Genomic DNA, 12,334 nt, shown 5'->3' with positions numbered 1-12,334 from the left:
GGGACCATTTTTAGGACGGACCAAATGAGGTTCCTCTCCTGATAAAGCCTGGGCGGCCGACACACCAAGCACACAATACAAAAGCAGTCGTGTGTACGAAAACGACAAGGGAAAGTTGATTAGTTGGCCTTCATAATCCCATTTAAACATCCAACCCAGCATGTTTCACTGCACTTCACATGATCATTAGCGGCCTTTGCTATAAGTCCTGCCGACAAGTCCGCACAAGCACCGGGTTTCCGAAAAGCCTGCTTTTCCACCGACAAACTTGGCTGTGGCAGGGAGGTGACTTCCTGTGTGCACACTGCCACACGCAGCTGAACGATCCCCTTCAATCCATGTCACCATCTAACGCCCACGCATTCTTCAGTCATTACCAACGCTCATGCTTGTCGGTTGAACAGGGCCCAGCCGTTATTAAGTAGGACTGCCACACTTGTCGCTTAACGTTCGCACATTCCTCGGGAGACGCCGAAAGGCGGCCCACGCATTGCAGGGGAAATAGCCCAGAGAAATATTTTACTTGTAGTCCGCGTCTGTGTTTTTTGTTGTTGTTGTTGTCGTCGCGCGGACTCTGTTGCAGGTAAACAAAAGGAGTAATGGTAATTGTAGGTTGCCATCGCTAATAAAGCATAGTATAGATCAGTGTTTTTCAACCTTTTCTGAGCCAAGGCACCTTTTTTTCATTGAAAAAGTCCCGAGGCACACCGCGAGCAGAAAACATAAAAAAATGCAACTCAGCAGCTGGTATTGACAGTAAAAAGTCAATCTCTCAATTGTTGGATATGAATAAAAAACAAACATAAACAACCATGCATCACTATAGGTCTTGTCACAAAGTAGGTTGTGGCGGGGGGTGTGGCCTGCGGACCTGCAACGAAGCGGGGTGTGACAGGACCGGCTGCGAGATCAGCGACAGGTGCGCAGATGGCCCACCTGGGCCTGCTTATCTAATCACCTGTCGCTCTGTTAAAAGAGCAGCAGCCTGAGAGAAGAGAGGTGGTGGAGCGAGCGCGAGAGACAAACAGAGAAAGACTTGCTGGAAAACACAATGAAGAGACATTATTGATAAATAAAACATTGTCTAAAACCCTGTAAAGCAGTGGTTGTCAACCTTTTTTCAGTGATGTACCCCATGTGAACATTATTTTAATTCAAGTACCCCCTAATCAGAGCAAAGCATTTTTGGTTGAAAAAAAGAGATAAAGAAGTAAAATACAGCACAATGTCATCAGTTTCTGATTTATTAAATTGTATGACAGTGCAAAATATTGCTAATTTGTAGTGGTCTTTCTTGAACTATTTTGAAAAAAATATATATATAAAAATAACTAACAACTTGTTGAAAAATAAACAAGTGATTCAATTATAAATACATTTTTTTACACATAGAAGTAACCATCAACACAAAGTGCCCTCTTTGGGGATTGTAATAGAGATCCATCTGGATTCATGAACATAATTCTAAACATTTCTTCACAAAAAGAGAAATCTTCAACATTAATATTCATGGAACATGTCCACAAAAAATCTAGCTGTCAACACTGAATATTGCATTGTTGTATTTCTTTTCACAGTTTATGAACTTACATTCATATTTTGTTCAAGTATTATTCAATAAATATATTTATAAAGATTTTTTGAATTGTTGCTATTTTTAAAATATTTTTCAAAAATCTCATGTACCCCTTGGCATACCTTCAAGTACCACCTGGGGTACGCGTACCCCCATTTGAGAACCACTGCTGTAAAGGAGCTGTTATGTGGGTGATTGGTGGTCCGAGGAAGCCGGAGGAAAGAAACCTCCACATAGGTGTACTTTCACGACCTGTCACATCGCGCTGTGTCGTAATTTGAGTTTTTTGCTGTTTTCCTGTGTGTAGTGTTTTAGTTTGTCTTGCGCTCCAATTTTGGTGTTGATTTTGACTTTGTGGACGCCATCTGCTCCACACGCTGTAAGTTAAGTTAAGTTAAAGTACCAATGATTGTCACACATACACTAGGTGTGGTGAAATTTGTCCTCTGCATTCGACCCATGCCCTTGTTCACCCCCTGGGAAGTGTTGTCCAGCATTCTGTTTTTTGTTTACTTTGCAGCCAGTTCTGTTCTAGTTTTGTTTTGCATAGCCATCCATAAGCTTCAATGCCTTTTCTTAGTGGCACTCGCCTTTTGTTTATTTTTGGTTTAAGCATTAGATACCTTTTTACCTGCACTTTGCCTCCCACATATTGAGATTGCGACAAACCATGTTCCCGACATCTACAGAGCAATTAGCTACCTGCTGATACGCCGAGCTCTAGACAGTACAGACACTCAACAACGGCACATTATTTGCAGATTATAATTACTGGTTTGCATAAAATATTTTTAACCCAATTAGGTGAAATTGCATGATCTCCCGCGGCACTACAGACAATATCTCATGGTACACTGGTATGCCGCGGCACAGTGGTTGAAAATCACTGGTATAGAAGGCGCCAACTCCTTTCAACAGAACAGGGCCTCCTCCAAGGCACACATGGACACATTTTCAAGCGTAAAAGGAACCATGTTTGGTTACTTAAAGTCATTGCTTGCGCTAACTTTCAAAAGAGTTGTAAGCATTAAAGACCAGCTTCTTTTCTGCTCCGAGCATGCAAGACGCGCCTCACGTAACACACAACGTGCAGGAAAAGGTGAAGAGAACACAACCAAAGTGCAACATTTGTGGCTAGCCAGTGTTAACTACACAAAGTTACTCAAACCATTTTTCTCAATTAGAATGTCAGATAATAAGAGACTTTAAAAGACATAAGAACATTGATTGCAATTCAGCTGTAACAAATTGAAATAAAACTAGTTCTGCTGGTTGGCTAATTATAGCGATTTGGCTCAATTTAACGACTAACGTCAGCTATCATTGATTGTATAGCCTACTGTATTGTAACAACAACAAAGGGACTAATTAGGGACCGAATTACCCTTTGGGACAGAGGACCCTATTGTATTTCTAAGGTTTTATTATTATTATACCGCCGCCTCTTTGAGCTGTAATTTGAATCCCTTGATATGCTTCAAAACTCACCAAATTTAACACACACATCAGGACTGGCGAAAATTGCGATCTAAAAAAAAAAAAAAAAAAAAAAAAAAACTCAAAATTGCGCTCTAGCGCCCCCTAGGAAAAAAGACAGACAAAACTGCTTGTAACTTCCGTTAGGAATGTCGTAGAGACATGAAACAAAAACCTCTATGTAGGTCTGACTTAGACCTAGATTTCATACACTGACTTTTTTCAGCAAGAATGAACAGGAAGTTGGCAAAAACCCCTTCAAAACAAAAGGTTCCTAAAAAATGTCATTTTTGCTTCTTTGAGCTGTAGTTTGACCCCCTTAAAATGCTTCAAAACTCAACACAAATATCAGAACAGGTGAAAATTGTGATCTAATAAAAAAAAAAAAAAAAAAAAAAAAAACTCAAAATTGCGCTCAAGCGCCCACTAGGAATTAAACACTGACAAAACTGCTCTTGGGAAGAAAACACAGACAAAACTGCTTGTAACTTCCGATAGGAATGTCGTAGAGACATGAAACAAAAACTTTTATGTAGGTCTCAATTAGACCTACATTTCATTCATTGACACCCTTCAGCAAAAGTCAACAGGAAGTTGGCAATCACCCCTTCAAAACAAAAATTGTGTAAAAACCTGTCACCTTGATTTCAAACATTATCTCCTCTGAGCGCGTTTGTTGTGTCGGCTTCAAACTCGCACAGTCAAGTGATTTAACCCTTCTGATAAAAAGTTGCGCAAAGAGTTGTTCTAACTGCTCCGGTTTTGATTTTACGAGCCTTCAAAGAACTGCTCAAGATGGCCGCTTAAAAGCAGGAAGCACCAGCGTGACCACACAATGCAGAGAAGTTAGGTACTGTGCGGGTAAAGATATGTTGACTGGGTGAAAGAAGGAAGCACCAGTTTGACTCCAGGATACAGAGAAGGTAGGTAATATGCAGGTAAAGATATGTTGTCTGGGTGATGGCAGGAAGCACCAGCATGTATGGTGAAAGAAAGAAGCACCAGTGTGACCCCAAGATGCAGGGAAGGTAGGTCATGTGCACGTAAAGATATGTTGAATGGGTAAAGGCAGGAAACACCAGCAAAAGTCTGTCCAGTCCATCGCTGCTTGCAGTTTTAATTTGTGTTTGGAATCCATGACAGGATTGTTTAGTCATAATATACAATGCAACAATTTGCTGCAAACACAGTGTTTTGGGGGGGAAATGTAAGATTTTGAACAGGAATGTAGCCACTATAGCATCCATTTTAAAATCCATTCAACAATCCCCCACAATTTTTTCACGGATTTAAAAGTCTTTAAACCCACCTAAACATCGATCTAACACGTTGTGTAGTTTATAAATGGTAGTGGTATGGCCAAATATTTCAGTGTACCTTGCATGTTTAAAATAAAAACTGGGATCAATAATTACATTATCATATTCATGTTAGCACTTAAAGGCCTACCTAAACCCACTACTACAAACTATAAACGCAGTCTGATAGTTTATATATCAATGATGAAATATTAACATTGCAACACATGCCAATACGGCCGGTTTAGTCTACTAAATTACAATTTTAAATTCCCCGCAGAGTTTCTTGTTGAAAACGTCGCGGAATGATGACGCGTGCGCGTGACGTCACGGACTGTAGAGGACATTAGCGTAGCACCATTTGCGGCTAAAAGTCGTCTCGTTTCATCGCACAATTAAACAGTATTCTAGACATCTGTGTTGCTGAATCTTTTGCAATTTGTTCAATTAATATTGGAGAAGTCAAAGTAGAAAGATGGAGTTGGGAAGCTTTACCCTTTTGCCACACAAACACACAGTGTTTCATTGTTTAAAATTCCCGGAGGTGAAGCTTTACTATGGATCAGAGCGATCAAGTGAACATGGTTCCCGACCACTTGTCAACCGGTAGGTTTCGGCGAGAAAATTGGGGTAAAAAGTCGGCTCTTACCGGAGATCAGCTGAGCTTGCGCCGTCCATGCAGCTGCCGTGACTTCCCTCAGAGACTCTGGTGTCAAGACACCCGTGGACACACCCCTCCGACTATCAGGTACTATTTAATCTCACTAAAACACTAGCAACACAATAGAAAGATAAGGGATTTCCCAGAATTATCCTAGTAAATGTGTTTAAAAACATCTGAATCCGTCCCAATGCAATCGCCTTTTTTTTTTAACTTTATTTTAATTTTTTTCTTATTTTTTCTAGTCCTTCGCTATCAACATCATCATCATCCACAAATTTTTCATCCTCGTTCAAATAAATGGGGAAATTGTCGTTTTCTCGGTCCGAATAGCTCTTGCTGCTGGAGGCTCCCATTATATACCATGTGAGGACGTGAGGAGCCTTCACCCTTGTGACGTCATCGTCTGCTACTTCTGGTAAAGGCAAGGCTTTTTTATTAGCGACCAAAAGTTGCGAACTTTATCGTGGATGTTCTCTACAAAATCCTTTCAGCAAAAATATGGCAATATCGCGAAATGATCAAGTATGACACATAGAATGGACCTGCTATCCCCGTTTAAATAAGAAAACCTCATTTCGGTAGGCCTTTAAGATAGGTAGCGATTAGCACTGTAGTTGCAACCTTGCAATTAGCGGCCCTGGTTGCTCGTTGCCAACTAGCTACAGCTAGCTATAGCGCCGTTATCCGGTAATATTTGAATATCTTAATACTGCACAATAACAAGGCATGTTAAACAACAATAATTATTAACAATAAAGTTTGTATTTTTGAAAAATATGCTATTTATAATTGAATTGAAAATGTTACTTCAAACCCCTAATGATAACATCAGCGAGCTGGTGGTCTTCTTGTTATATATTTATTTTACAAAATGTAACTTGGAGCAAGTTGCACACTTCAAATCAACAACACAAAAATGTTTTTGAAATATAAAAAAAAAAAAAAATTAAATATTATATTATATTATATTATAAATATGAATATAAAAAAGTACATTAAAATATGATGTACCTAATGAATAAAAACAATAGGTATTATGTATAGTATATAATAAAAAAATAATAAAAAATAAACACCAACATAATACAATTTTTAAATAACATCAGATACTTAGTAAAAAAAAAGTCTAATAAAATGAGCAATACTCAAGTGAAATAAAATATTTTTTAATGTATTATGTTGGTAACACTGAAGAGTTGGGAATACATATTCCCCATTAATTAATTGCTTATTAACATGCAAATTAGTAACATATTGGCTTTTAATAAGTCATTAATAAGTACTTATTTAAGCATTTTTCTGCATGGCCTTATCATACAACCAGTAAGCCATTTACTAACAGTCTTCCCTTAATAACTTCAGAGTTATTGCTTATTAGTAACCCAAACCTAACCCTCACTGTACCCCTAACACTTATATGTTCCCTGAGTGTCCAAATAACTCTAAATTAAGTCTTTGTTACTTTAATAAGCAACTGATTAATCGTGAATATGTTCCCCATACTAAAGTGTTACCAGTATTTTTTTTTATCATGGGTCATATGTATTATTTTACTGTATAATCCATTACAAATATATTTTGTATGATTATAGTTCATCTTTAGGACTGAGGGAAATGTTTCATTATTTGATGCGTCGCAACTTGGACGTGGACGATTCTGAATCAATGGACAAACGTCCAAATATCATTTAAATGATAAATGAGTTGTACTTGTATAGCGCTTTTCTACCTTCAAGGTACTCAAAGCGCCTTGACACTACTTCCACATTTACCCATTCACACACACATTCACACACTGATGGAGGGAGCTGCCATGCAAGGCGCTAACCAGCACCCATCAGGAGCAAGGGTGACGTGTCTTGCTCAGGACACAACGGACATGACGAGGTTGGTACTAGGTGGGAAATGAACCAGGGACCCTCGGGTTGCGCACGGCCACTCTTCCACTACGCCACGCTGTCCTTAGTTGTGTATTTTATATAGAATAGTACAAACACTTCTAAAATGCAGAACGTGGACACAGGCGGTCCAAAACACAGGCAGGGGGAGGCGAGAAGCAATGCTAAATGCTAAAATGAGAATCCTAAGGTGCACAAATAATTCCACCTCTATTCCTCGCAAAGGTTTTTTTTTTTTACATATACTTAAAAAATGTATAACTTTTTCAGTGTCCCATGAGCAATGTCTAAAAACGATCAAGATCCTCATCACTTTAGCTACCGAAGAATAGTCTGATTATTTATAAGGAAATGTATCATTTTTCTGTGTTCTCTCATGTAAAACAAGAAGCTAAAATGACTGCTGCAGGATAAGACTTATCAGCACATCTTTACCCTGCTGCTCCTTGCACCCTGTTGCTGTTGATCCTTTTATCCTCCTGCCGTGGGACATCATTCTCACAGGGACATGCACAGGTGGCGCTGAACAGGTTCGTCCACCTAGCTTGATGACTTCAGTAGGAGACGAGGAACACGCCTTTGTCGCACTTTAGTATAAGACAGCATGGTAAAAGTCGTTGATATTTTGCAGGAATATTTAAAGGGCATCCCGACTTTCTGCAGTTGCAAGAGTTTGGGTGTTTTTAATGGCATAGAAGCTTGTTAATTGGACTCAAAATGTACAATTTGTGTTTGAAGCTCGGGACAATGGATGGATACACTTCTTGAATATGTTATTTTCATGATAAAACATCACAGTCTTCTGAGATAATGCTTTTCTGTGAGTGTCAATCAAAACTGTGCATTATTTTCTTTCCTTGAGGGTATCTGCAGATGTACAGTACATAATAGTGCGAGTGTATTTTGCTGCTGCTGCATACCTTTGCACGCCTTTTAACCCTCTCAGATAACATGGAAGTACAACTGACACATCCCTGACAAACATGAAGGCCATTTTACTGACACATGGAATTAAAGAAAATAGTGTTTTGAATGTGAGTATGAATGACTTTATGATGTAGTGAGTTAATTGTAAGCACAATGATCTGGGCAAATGGAGTTATGTGGATCCAGAGTAGTGTGATAAAATGAGGTTCAGATGAAACTGGATATTAATTAAAGTTAACTATGTAAAAAAAAGTTTATACTTCTGATGTATGTTTAATTTTCTTTTTTTTTCTTTTTTTGTGAAACAATTATATTGCCATTGAGCGCAAGACTGTTCCCTGGAGATCTATATGTTTATTATGTAGTACAACAGACCCCATGCGGCCCGTTAAACTTTTCAATCTGGCCCGCCTGACATTCCCAAATAATTTGCTTTTAGATCTTTCAGATGGAAACTGTAGTTGCCCTCATGATGTGCAGTGATGTTTTCAAATGACCGTAAGTCTTGAACTATGAAGTAGTTACTAGGGGCGTGGGAAAAAATCGATTCGAATACGTTGTGCGATTTAGAATCAATTCTCATTTTTAGAAAAATCTATTTTTTTTTCCATTTTTTTTTTTTTTAATCAATCCAAAAAAACACTACACGGCAATACCATAAAAATGTAATCCAATTCCAAAACCAAACCTGACCCAGCAACACTCAGAACTGCAATAAACAAAACGATTGAGAGGAGACACAAACACAGCACAGAACAAACCAAAAGTAGTGAAACAAAAATGAATATTTTCAACAACAGTATCAATATTAGTTATAATTTCAGCATAGCAGTAATTAAAAATCTCTCATTTACATTATCATTAGACATTTATAAAAAATAAAAAAAGAACATCGCATCTCATAAGCTTGACAACACACTATGTCCAATATTTTCACAAAGATAAAATAAGTCATATTTTTGGTTTGTTTAATAGTTAAAACAAATTTACATTATTGCAAACAATTGATAAAACATTGTCCTTTACAATTATAAAAGCTTTTTTAAAAAATCTACTACTCTGCTGGCATGTCAGCAGACTGGGGTAGATCCTGCTGAAATCCAATGTATTTAATGACTACAGAATCGTTTTGAATCGGAAATAGATCGTTTTTGAATCGAGAATCGCGTTGAATCGAAAAATGTATATATTATCAAATCGCGACCCCAAGAATCGATATTGAATCGAATCGTGGGACACCCAAAGATTCGCAGCCCTACTAGTTACTATGGTACGCTAAGTCACAGCAGCTCAGACGAGGCATCAAGAAGTGTGGGTGGCGAGTGTTTCCAGAGCGGCCAGCCTGAAAAGCGGGTGCCAGGGCCAGACGTGGAAGGAGATTTTTACTACAAAGTTCTAAAGCTTAGTGATATATCAGACATATCCGATTAGAGGTGGGTTCATATTTCGCTGAGTTTGTTGCATTTTTCATGTTTTTTTCATGTTTTGCTTGATTGTAAAATATGTCGATTGAGAGGGGGTGTGAGTAATGCGGACGTTGTACCGATCCGTTGTGGTGAAGAAGGAGCTGAGCCGGAAGGCAAAGCTCTCAATTTACCGGTCGATCTACGTTCCCATCCTCACCTATGGTCATGAGCTTTGGGTCATAACCGAAAGGATAAGATCACGGGTACAAGCGGCCGAAATTAGTTTCCTCCGCCGTGTGGCAGGGTTCTCCCTTAGAGATAGGGTGAGAAGCTCTGCCATCCGGGAGAAACTCAAAGTAAAGCAGCTGCTCCTCCACATCGAGAGGAGCCAGATGAGGTGGTTCGGGCATCTGGTCAGGATGCCACCTGAACGCCTCCCTAAGGAGGTGTTTAGGGCACGCCCAACCGGTAGGAGGCCACGGGGAAGACCCAGGACACGTTGGGAAGACTATGTCTCTCGGCTGGCCTGGGATCCCCCGGGAAGAGCTAGACGAAGTGGCTGGGGAGAGGGAGGGTCTGGGCTTCCCTGCTTAGGCTGTTGCCCCCGCGACCCGACCTCGGATAAGTGGAAGAAGATGGATGGATGGATGGTGACGTTCATATGCTGTCAATACTCAGTGTTTTATCGTTCATAGTTAATATTGTAAATCCCACATTCTTTATTTCCATGTACATTCTGGGTGTCTGATTCAATAAGAAAATGTAAAATTCCATTCTGTCTTTTAAAGCGGTCTGTCATAACGTTTGTCAGACATTATTGTGAGGTTTTGTATTAATGTTCCTAAAAATAGGACCCAAGCACACATACTGTATATGTCATATATATATATATATATATATATCCATCCATCCATTTTCTACCGCTTATTCCCTTTTGGGGTCGCGGGGGGCGCTGGCGCCTATCTCAGCTACAATCGGGCGGAAGGCAGGGTACACCCTGGACAAGTCGCCACCTCATTGCAGGGCCAACACAGATAGACAGACAACATTCACACTCACATTCACACACTAGGGCCAATATAGTGTTGCCAATCAACCTATCCCCAGGTGCACATCTTCTTTGGAGGTGGGAGGAAGTTGGAGTACCCAGAGGGAACCCACGCATTCACGGGGAGGACATGTAAATTCCACACAGGAAGATCCCGAGCCCAGGATATGAGCTCAGGACCTTCGTATTCTGAGGTACACACACTAATGACATGTGCCTGAAAAATATGGAGGCCATCATGTTGCCAAACGAAATTCAATTTAAAATATACATTTTTAAAAGCTAAACATCTAGATAAATGCAATTGCTATTTACAGATTTCTCATTTTGTCTACTTGATAAAAACAAAATCCAACTTTTTTTTTTTATTAGTTGATGCAAAATCAAGCAAATGCATCTTTAGGGTAATGACGACATGTCCCTAACAACAACAACAAAAAATCAGGGACCAACATGGAATTTAGTTAAAAATATATACTACTAAAAGTTTAAAATATGAATAATTGTGTTTTATTTTTTAAAGAGGTTTATGAAAATTTGCTTAAAAAAGAAAAGCTAACTTTTTTAGACATTTTGTAAGCTTATGCTATACAATGAAGCAAATACATATTTGAAGTGATACCAGAATGTTCCTGACAAACATGGAGGGCATCACTGTGCAACATGGGGGAAAAAAATGAAACAATTCAAACCAAGTTATCCATTTTCTACAGCGTGTCCCTATCAGGGTTGCAGGGGGGTGCTGGAGCCTATACCAGCTGCATCCGGGCTTACACCCTGGACAAGTGGCCACCTCATCGCAGGGCAACACTGATAGACAGACATCATTCATATTAAAAGTAAAAAAAAAAAAAAATGTTTAATAAAATGTTGATTTTAGTATTCTGTGCAAAGCATGTTCACATCATTCTGCTTAAATCAAACAATTTTTTTTCACAGTGTTTTTACAAATTATTTGGACATTTTAAACGTAATGCAACAATGAAGCAAATACTTTTTGTGTAACAACATGTCCCTGACAAACACAAAGGCCATTATATTGCAACATGAAATTGAATAAAACATACCATTAAAAAAATATATATACATATATATATATATATACATATATATATGTATATATATATATATATATATATATATATATATATATATATATATATATATATATAAATATATATATATATATATATATATATATATATATATATATATATATATATATATATATATATATATATATATATATATATATATATATGTATATATGTATATGTATATATATATATATATTCCCTCAATCATCAGGAGATTTTTCCTGATGATTGAGGGAACCCCTCATGAAACAGCTCTGTAGAGATGAAGTAGTCTTGTGATTTTTCCCACACCTACATATTGCGCTCTACCACGGTATCGAGCACTATTCTCTGGATAATCCAATCCAGACATATATATATATATATATATATATATATATATATATATATATATATATATATATATATATATATATATATATATATATATATATATATATATATATATATATACACATATATATATATATACAATGGGGGCTTCACGGTGGGAGAAGGGTTAGTGCGTCTGCCTCACAGTACGAAGTTCCTGCAGTCCCGGGTTCAAATCCAGGCTCGGGATCTTTCTGTGTGGAGTTTGCATGTTCTCCCCGTGAATGTGTGGGTTCCCTCCGGGTACTCCGGCTTCCTCCCACCTCCAAAGACATGCACCTGGGCATAGGTTGATTGGCAACACTAAATTGGCCCTAGTGTGTGAATGTGAGTGTGAATGTGAATGTTGTCTGTCTATCTGTGTTGGCCCTGCGATGAGATGGCGACTTGTCCAGGGTGTACCCTGCCTTCCGCCCGATTGTAGCTGAGATAGGCGCCAGCGCCCTCCGCGACCCCAAAAGGGAATAAGCGGTAGAAAAATGGATGGATGGATGGATATATACAATGGGGCAAAAAAGTATTTAGTCAGTTGAAGTGTACCTATGATGAAAATTACAGACCTCTGTCATCAT

This window comes from Nerophis ophidion, linkage group LG03 (assembly GCF_033978795.1).
Source record: "Nerophis ophidion isolate RoL-2023_Sa linkage group LG03, RoL_Noph_v1.0, whole genome shotgun sequence".
Classification (NCBI taxonomy): Eukaryota; Metazoa; Chordata; class Actinopteri; order Syngnathiformes; family Syngnathidae; genus Nerophis; species Nerophis ophidion.
This window is presented reverse-complemented; position numbering follows the sequence as displayed.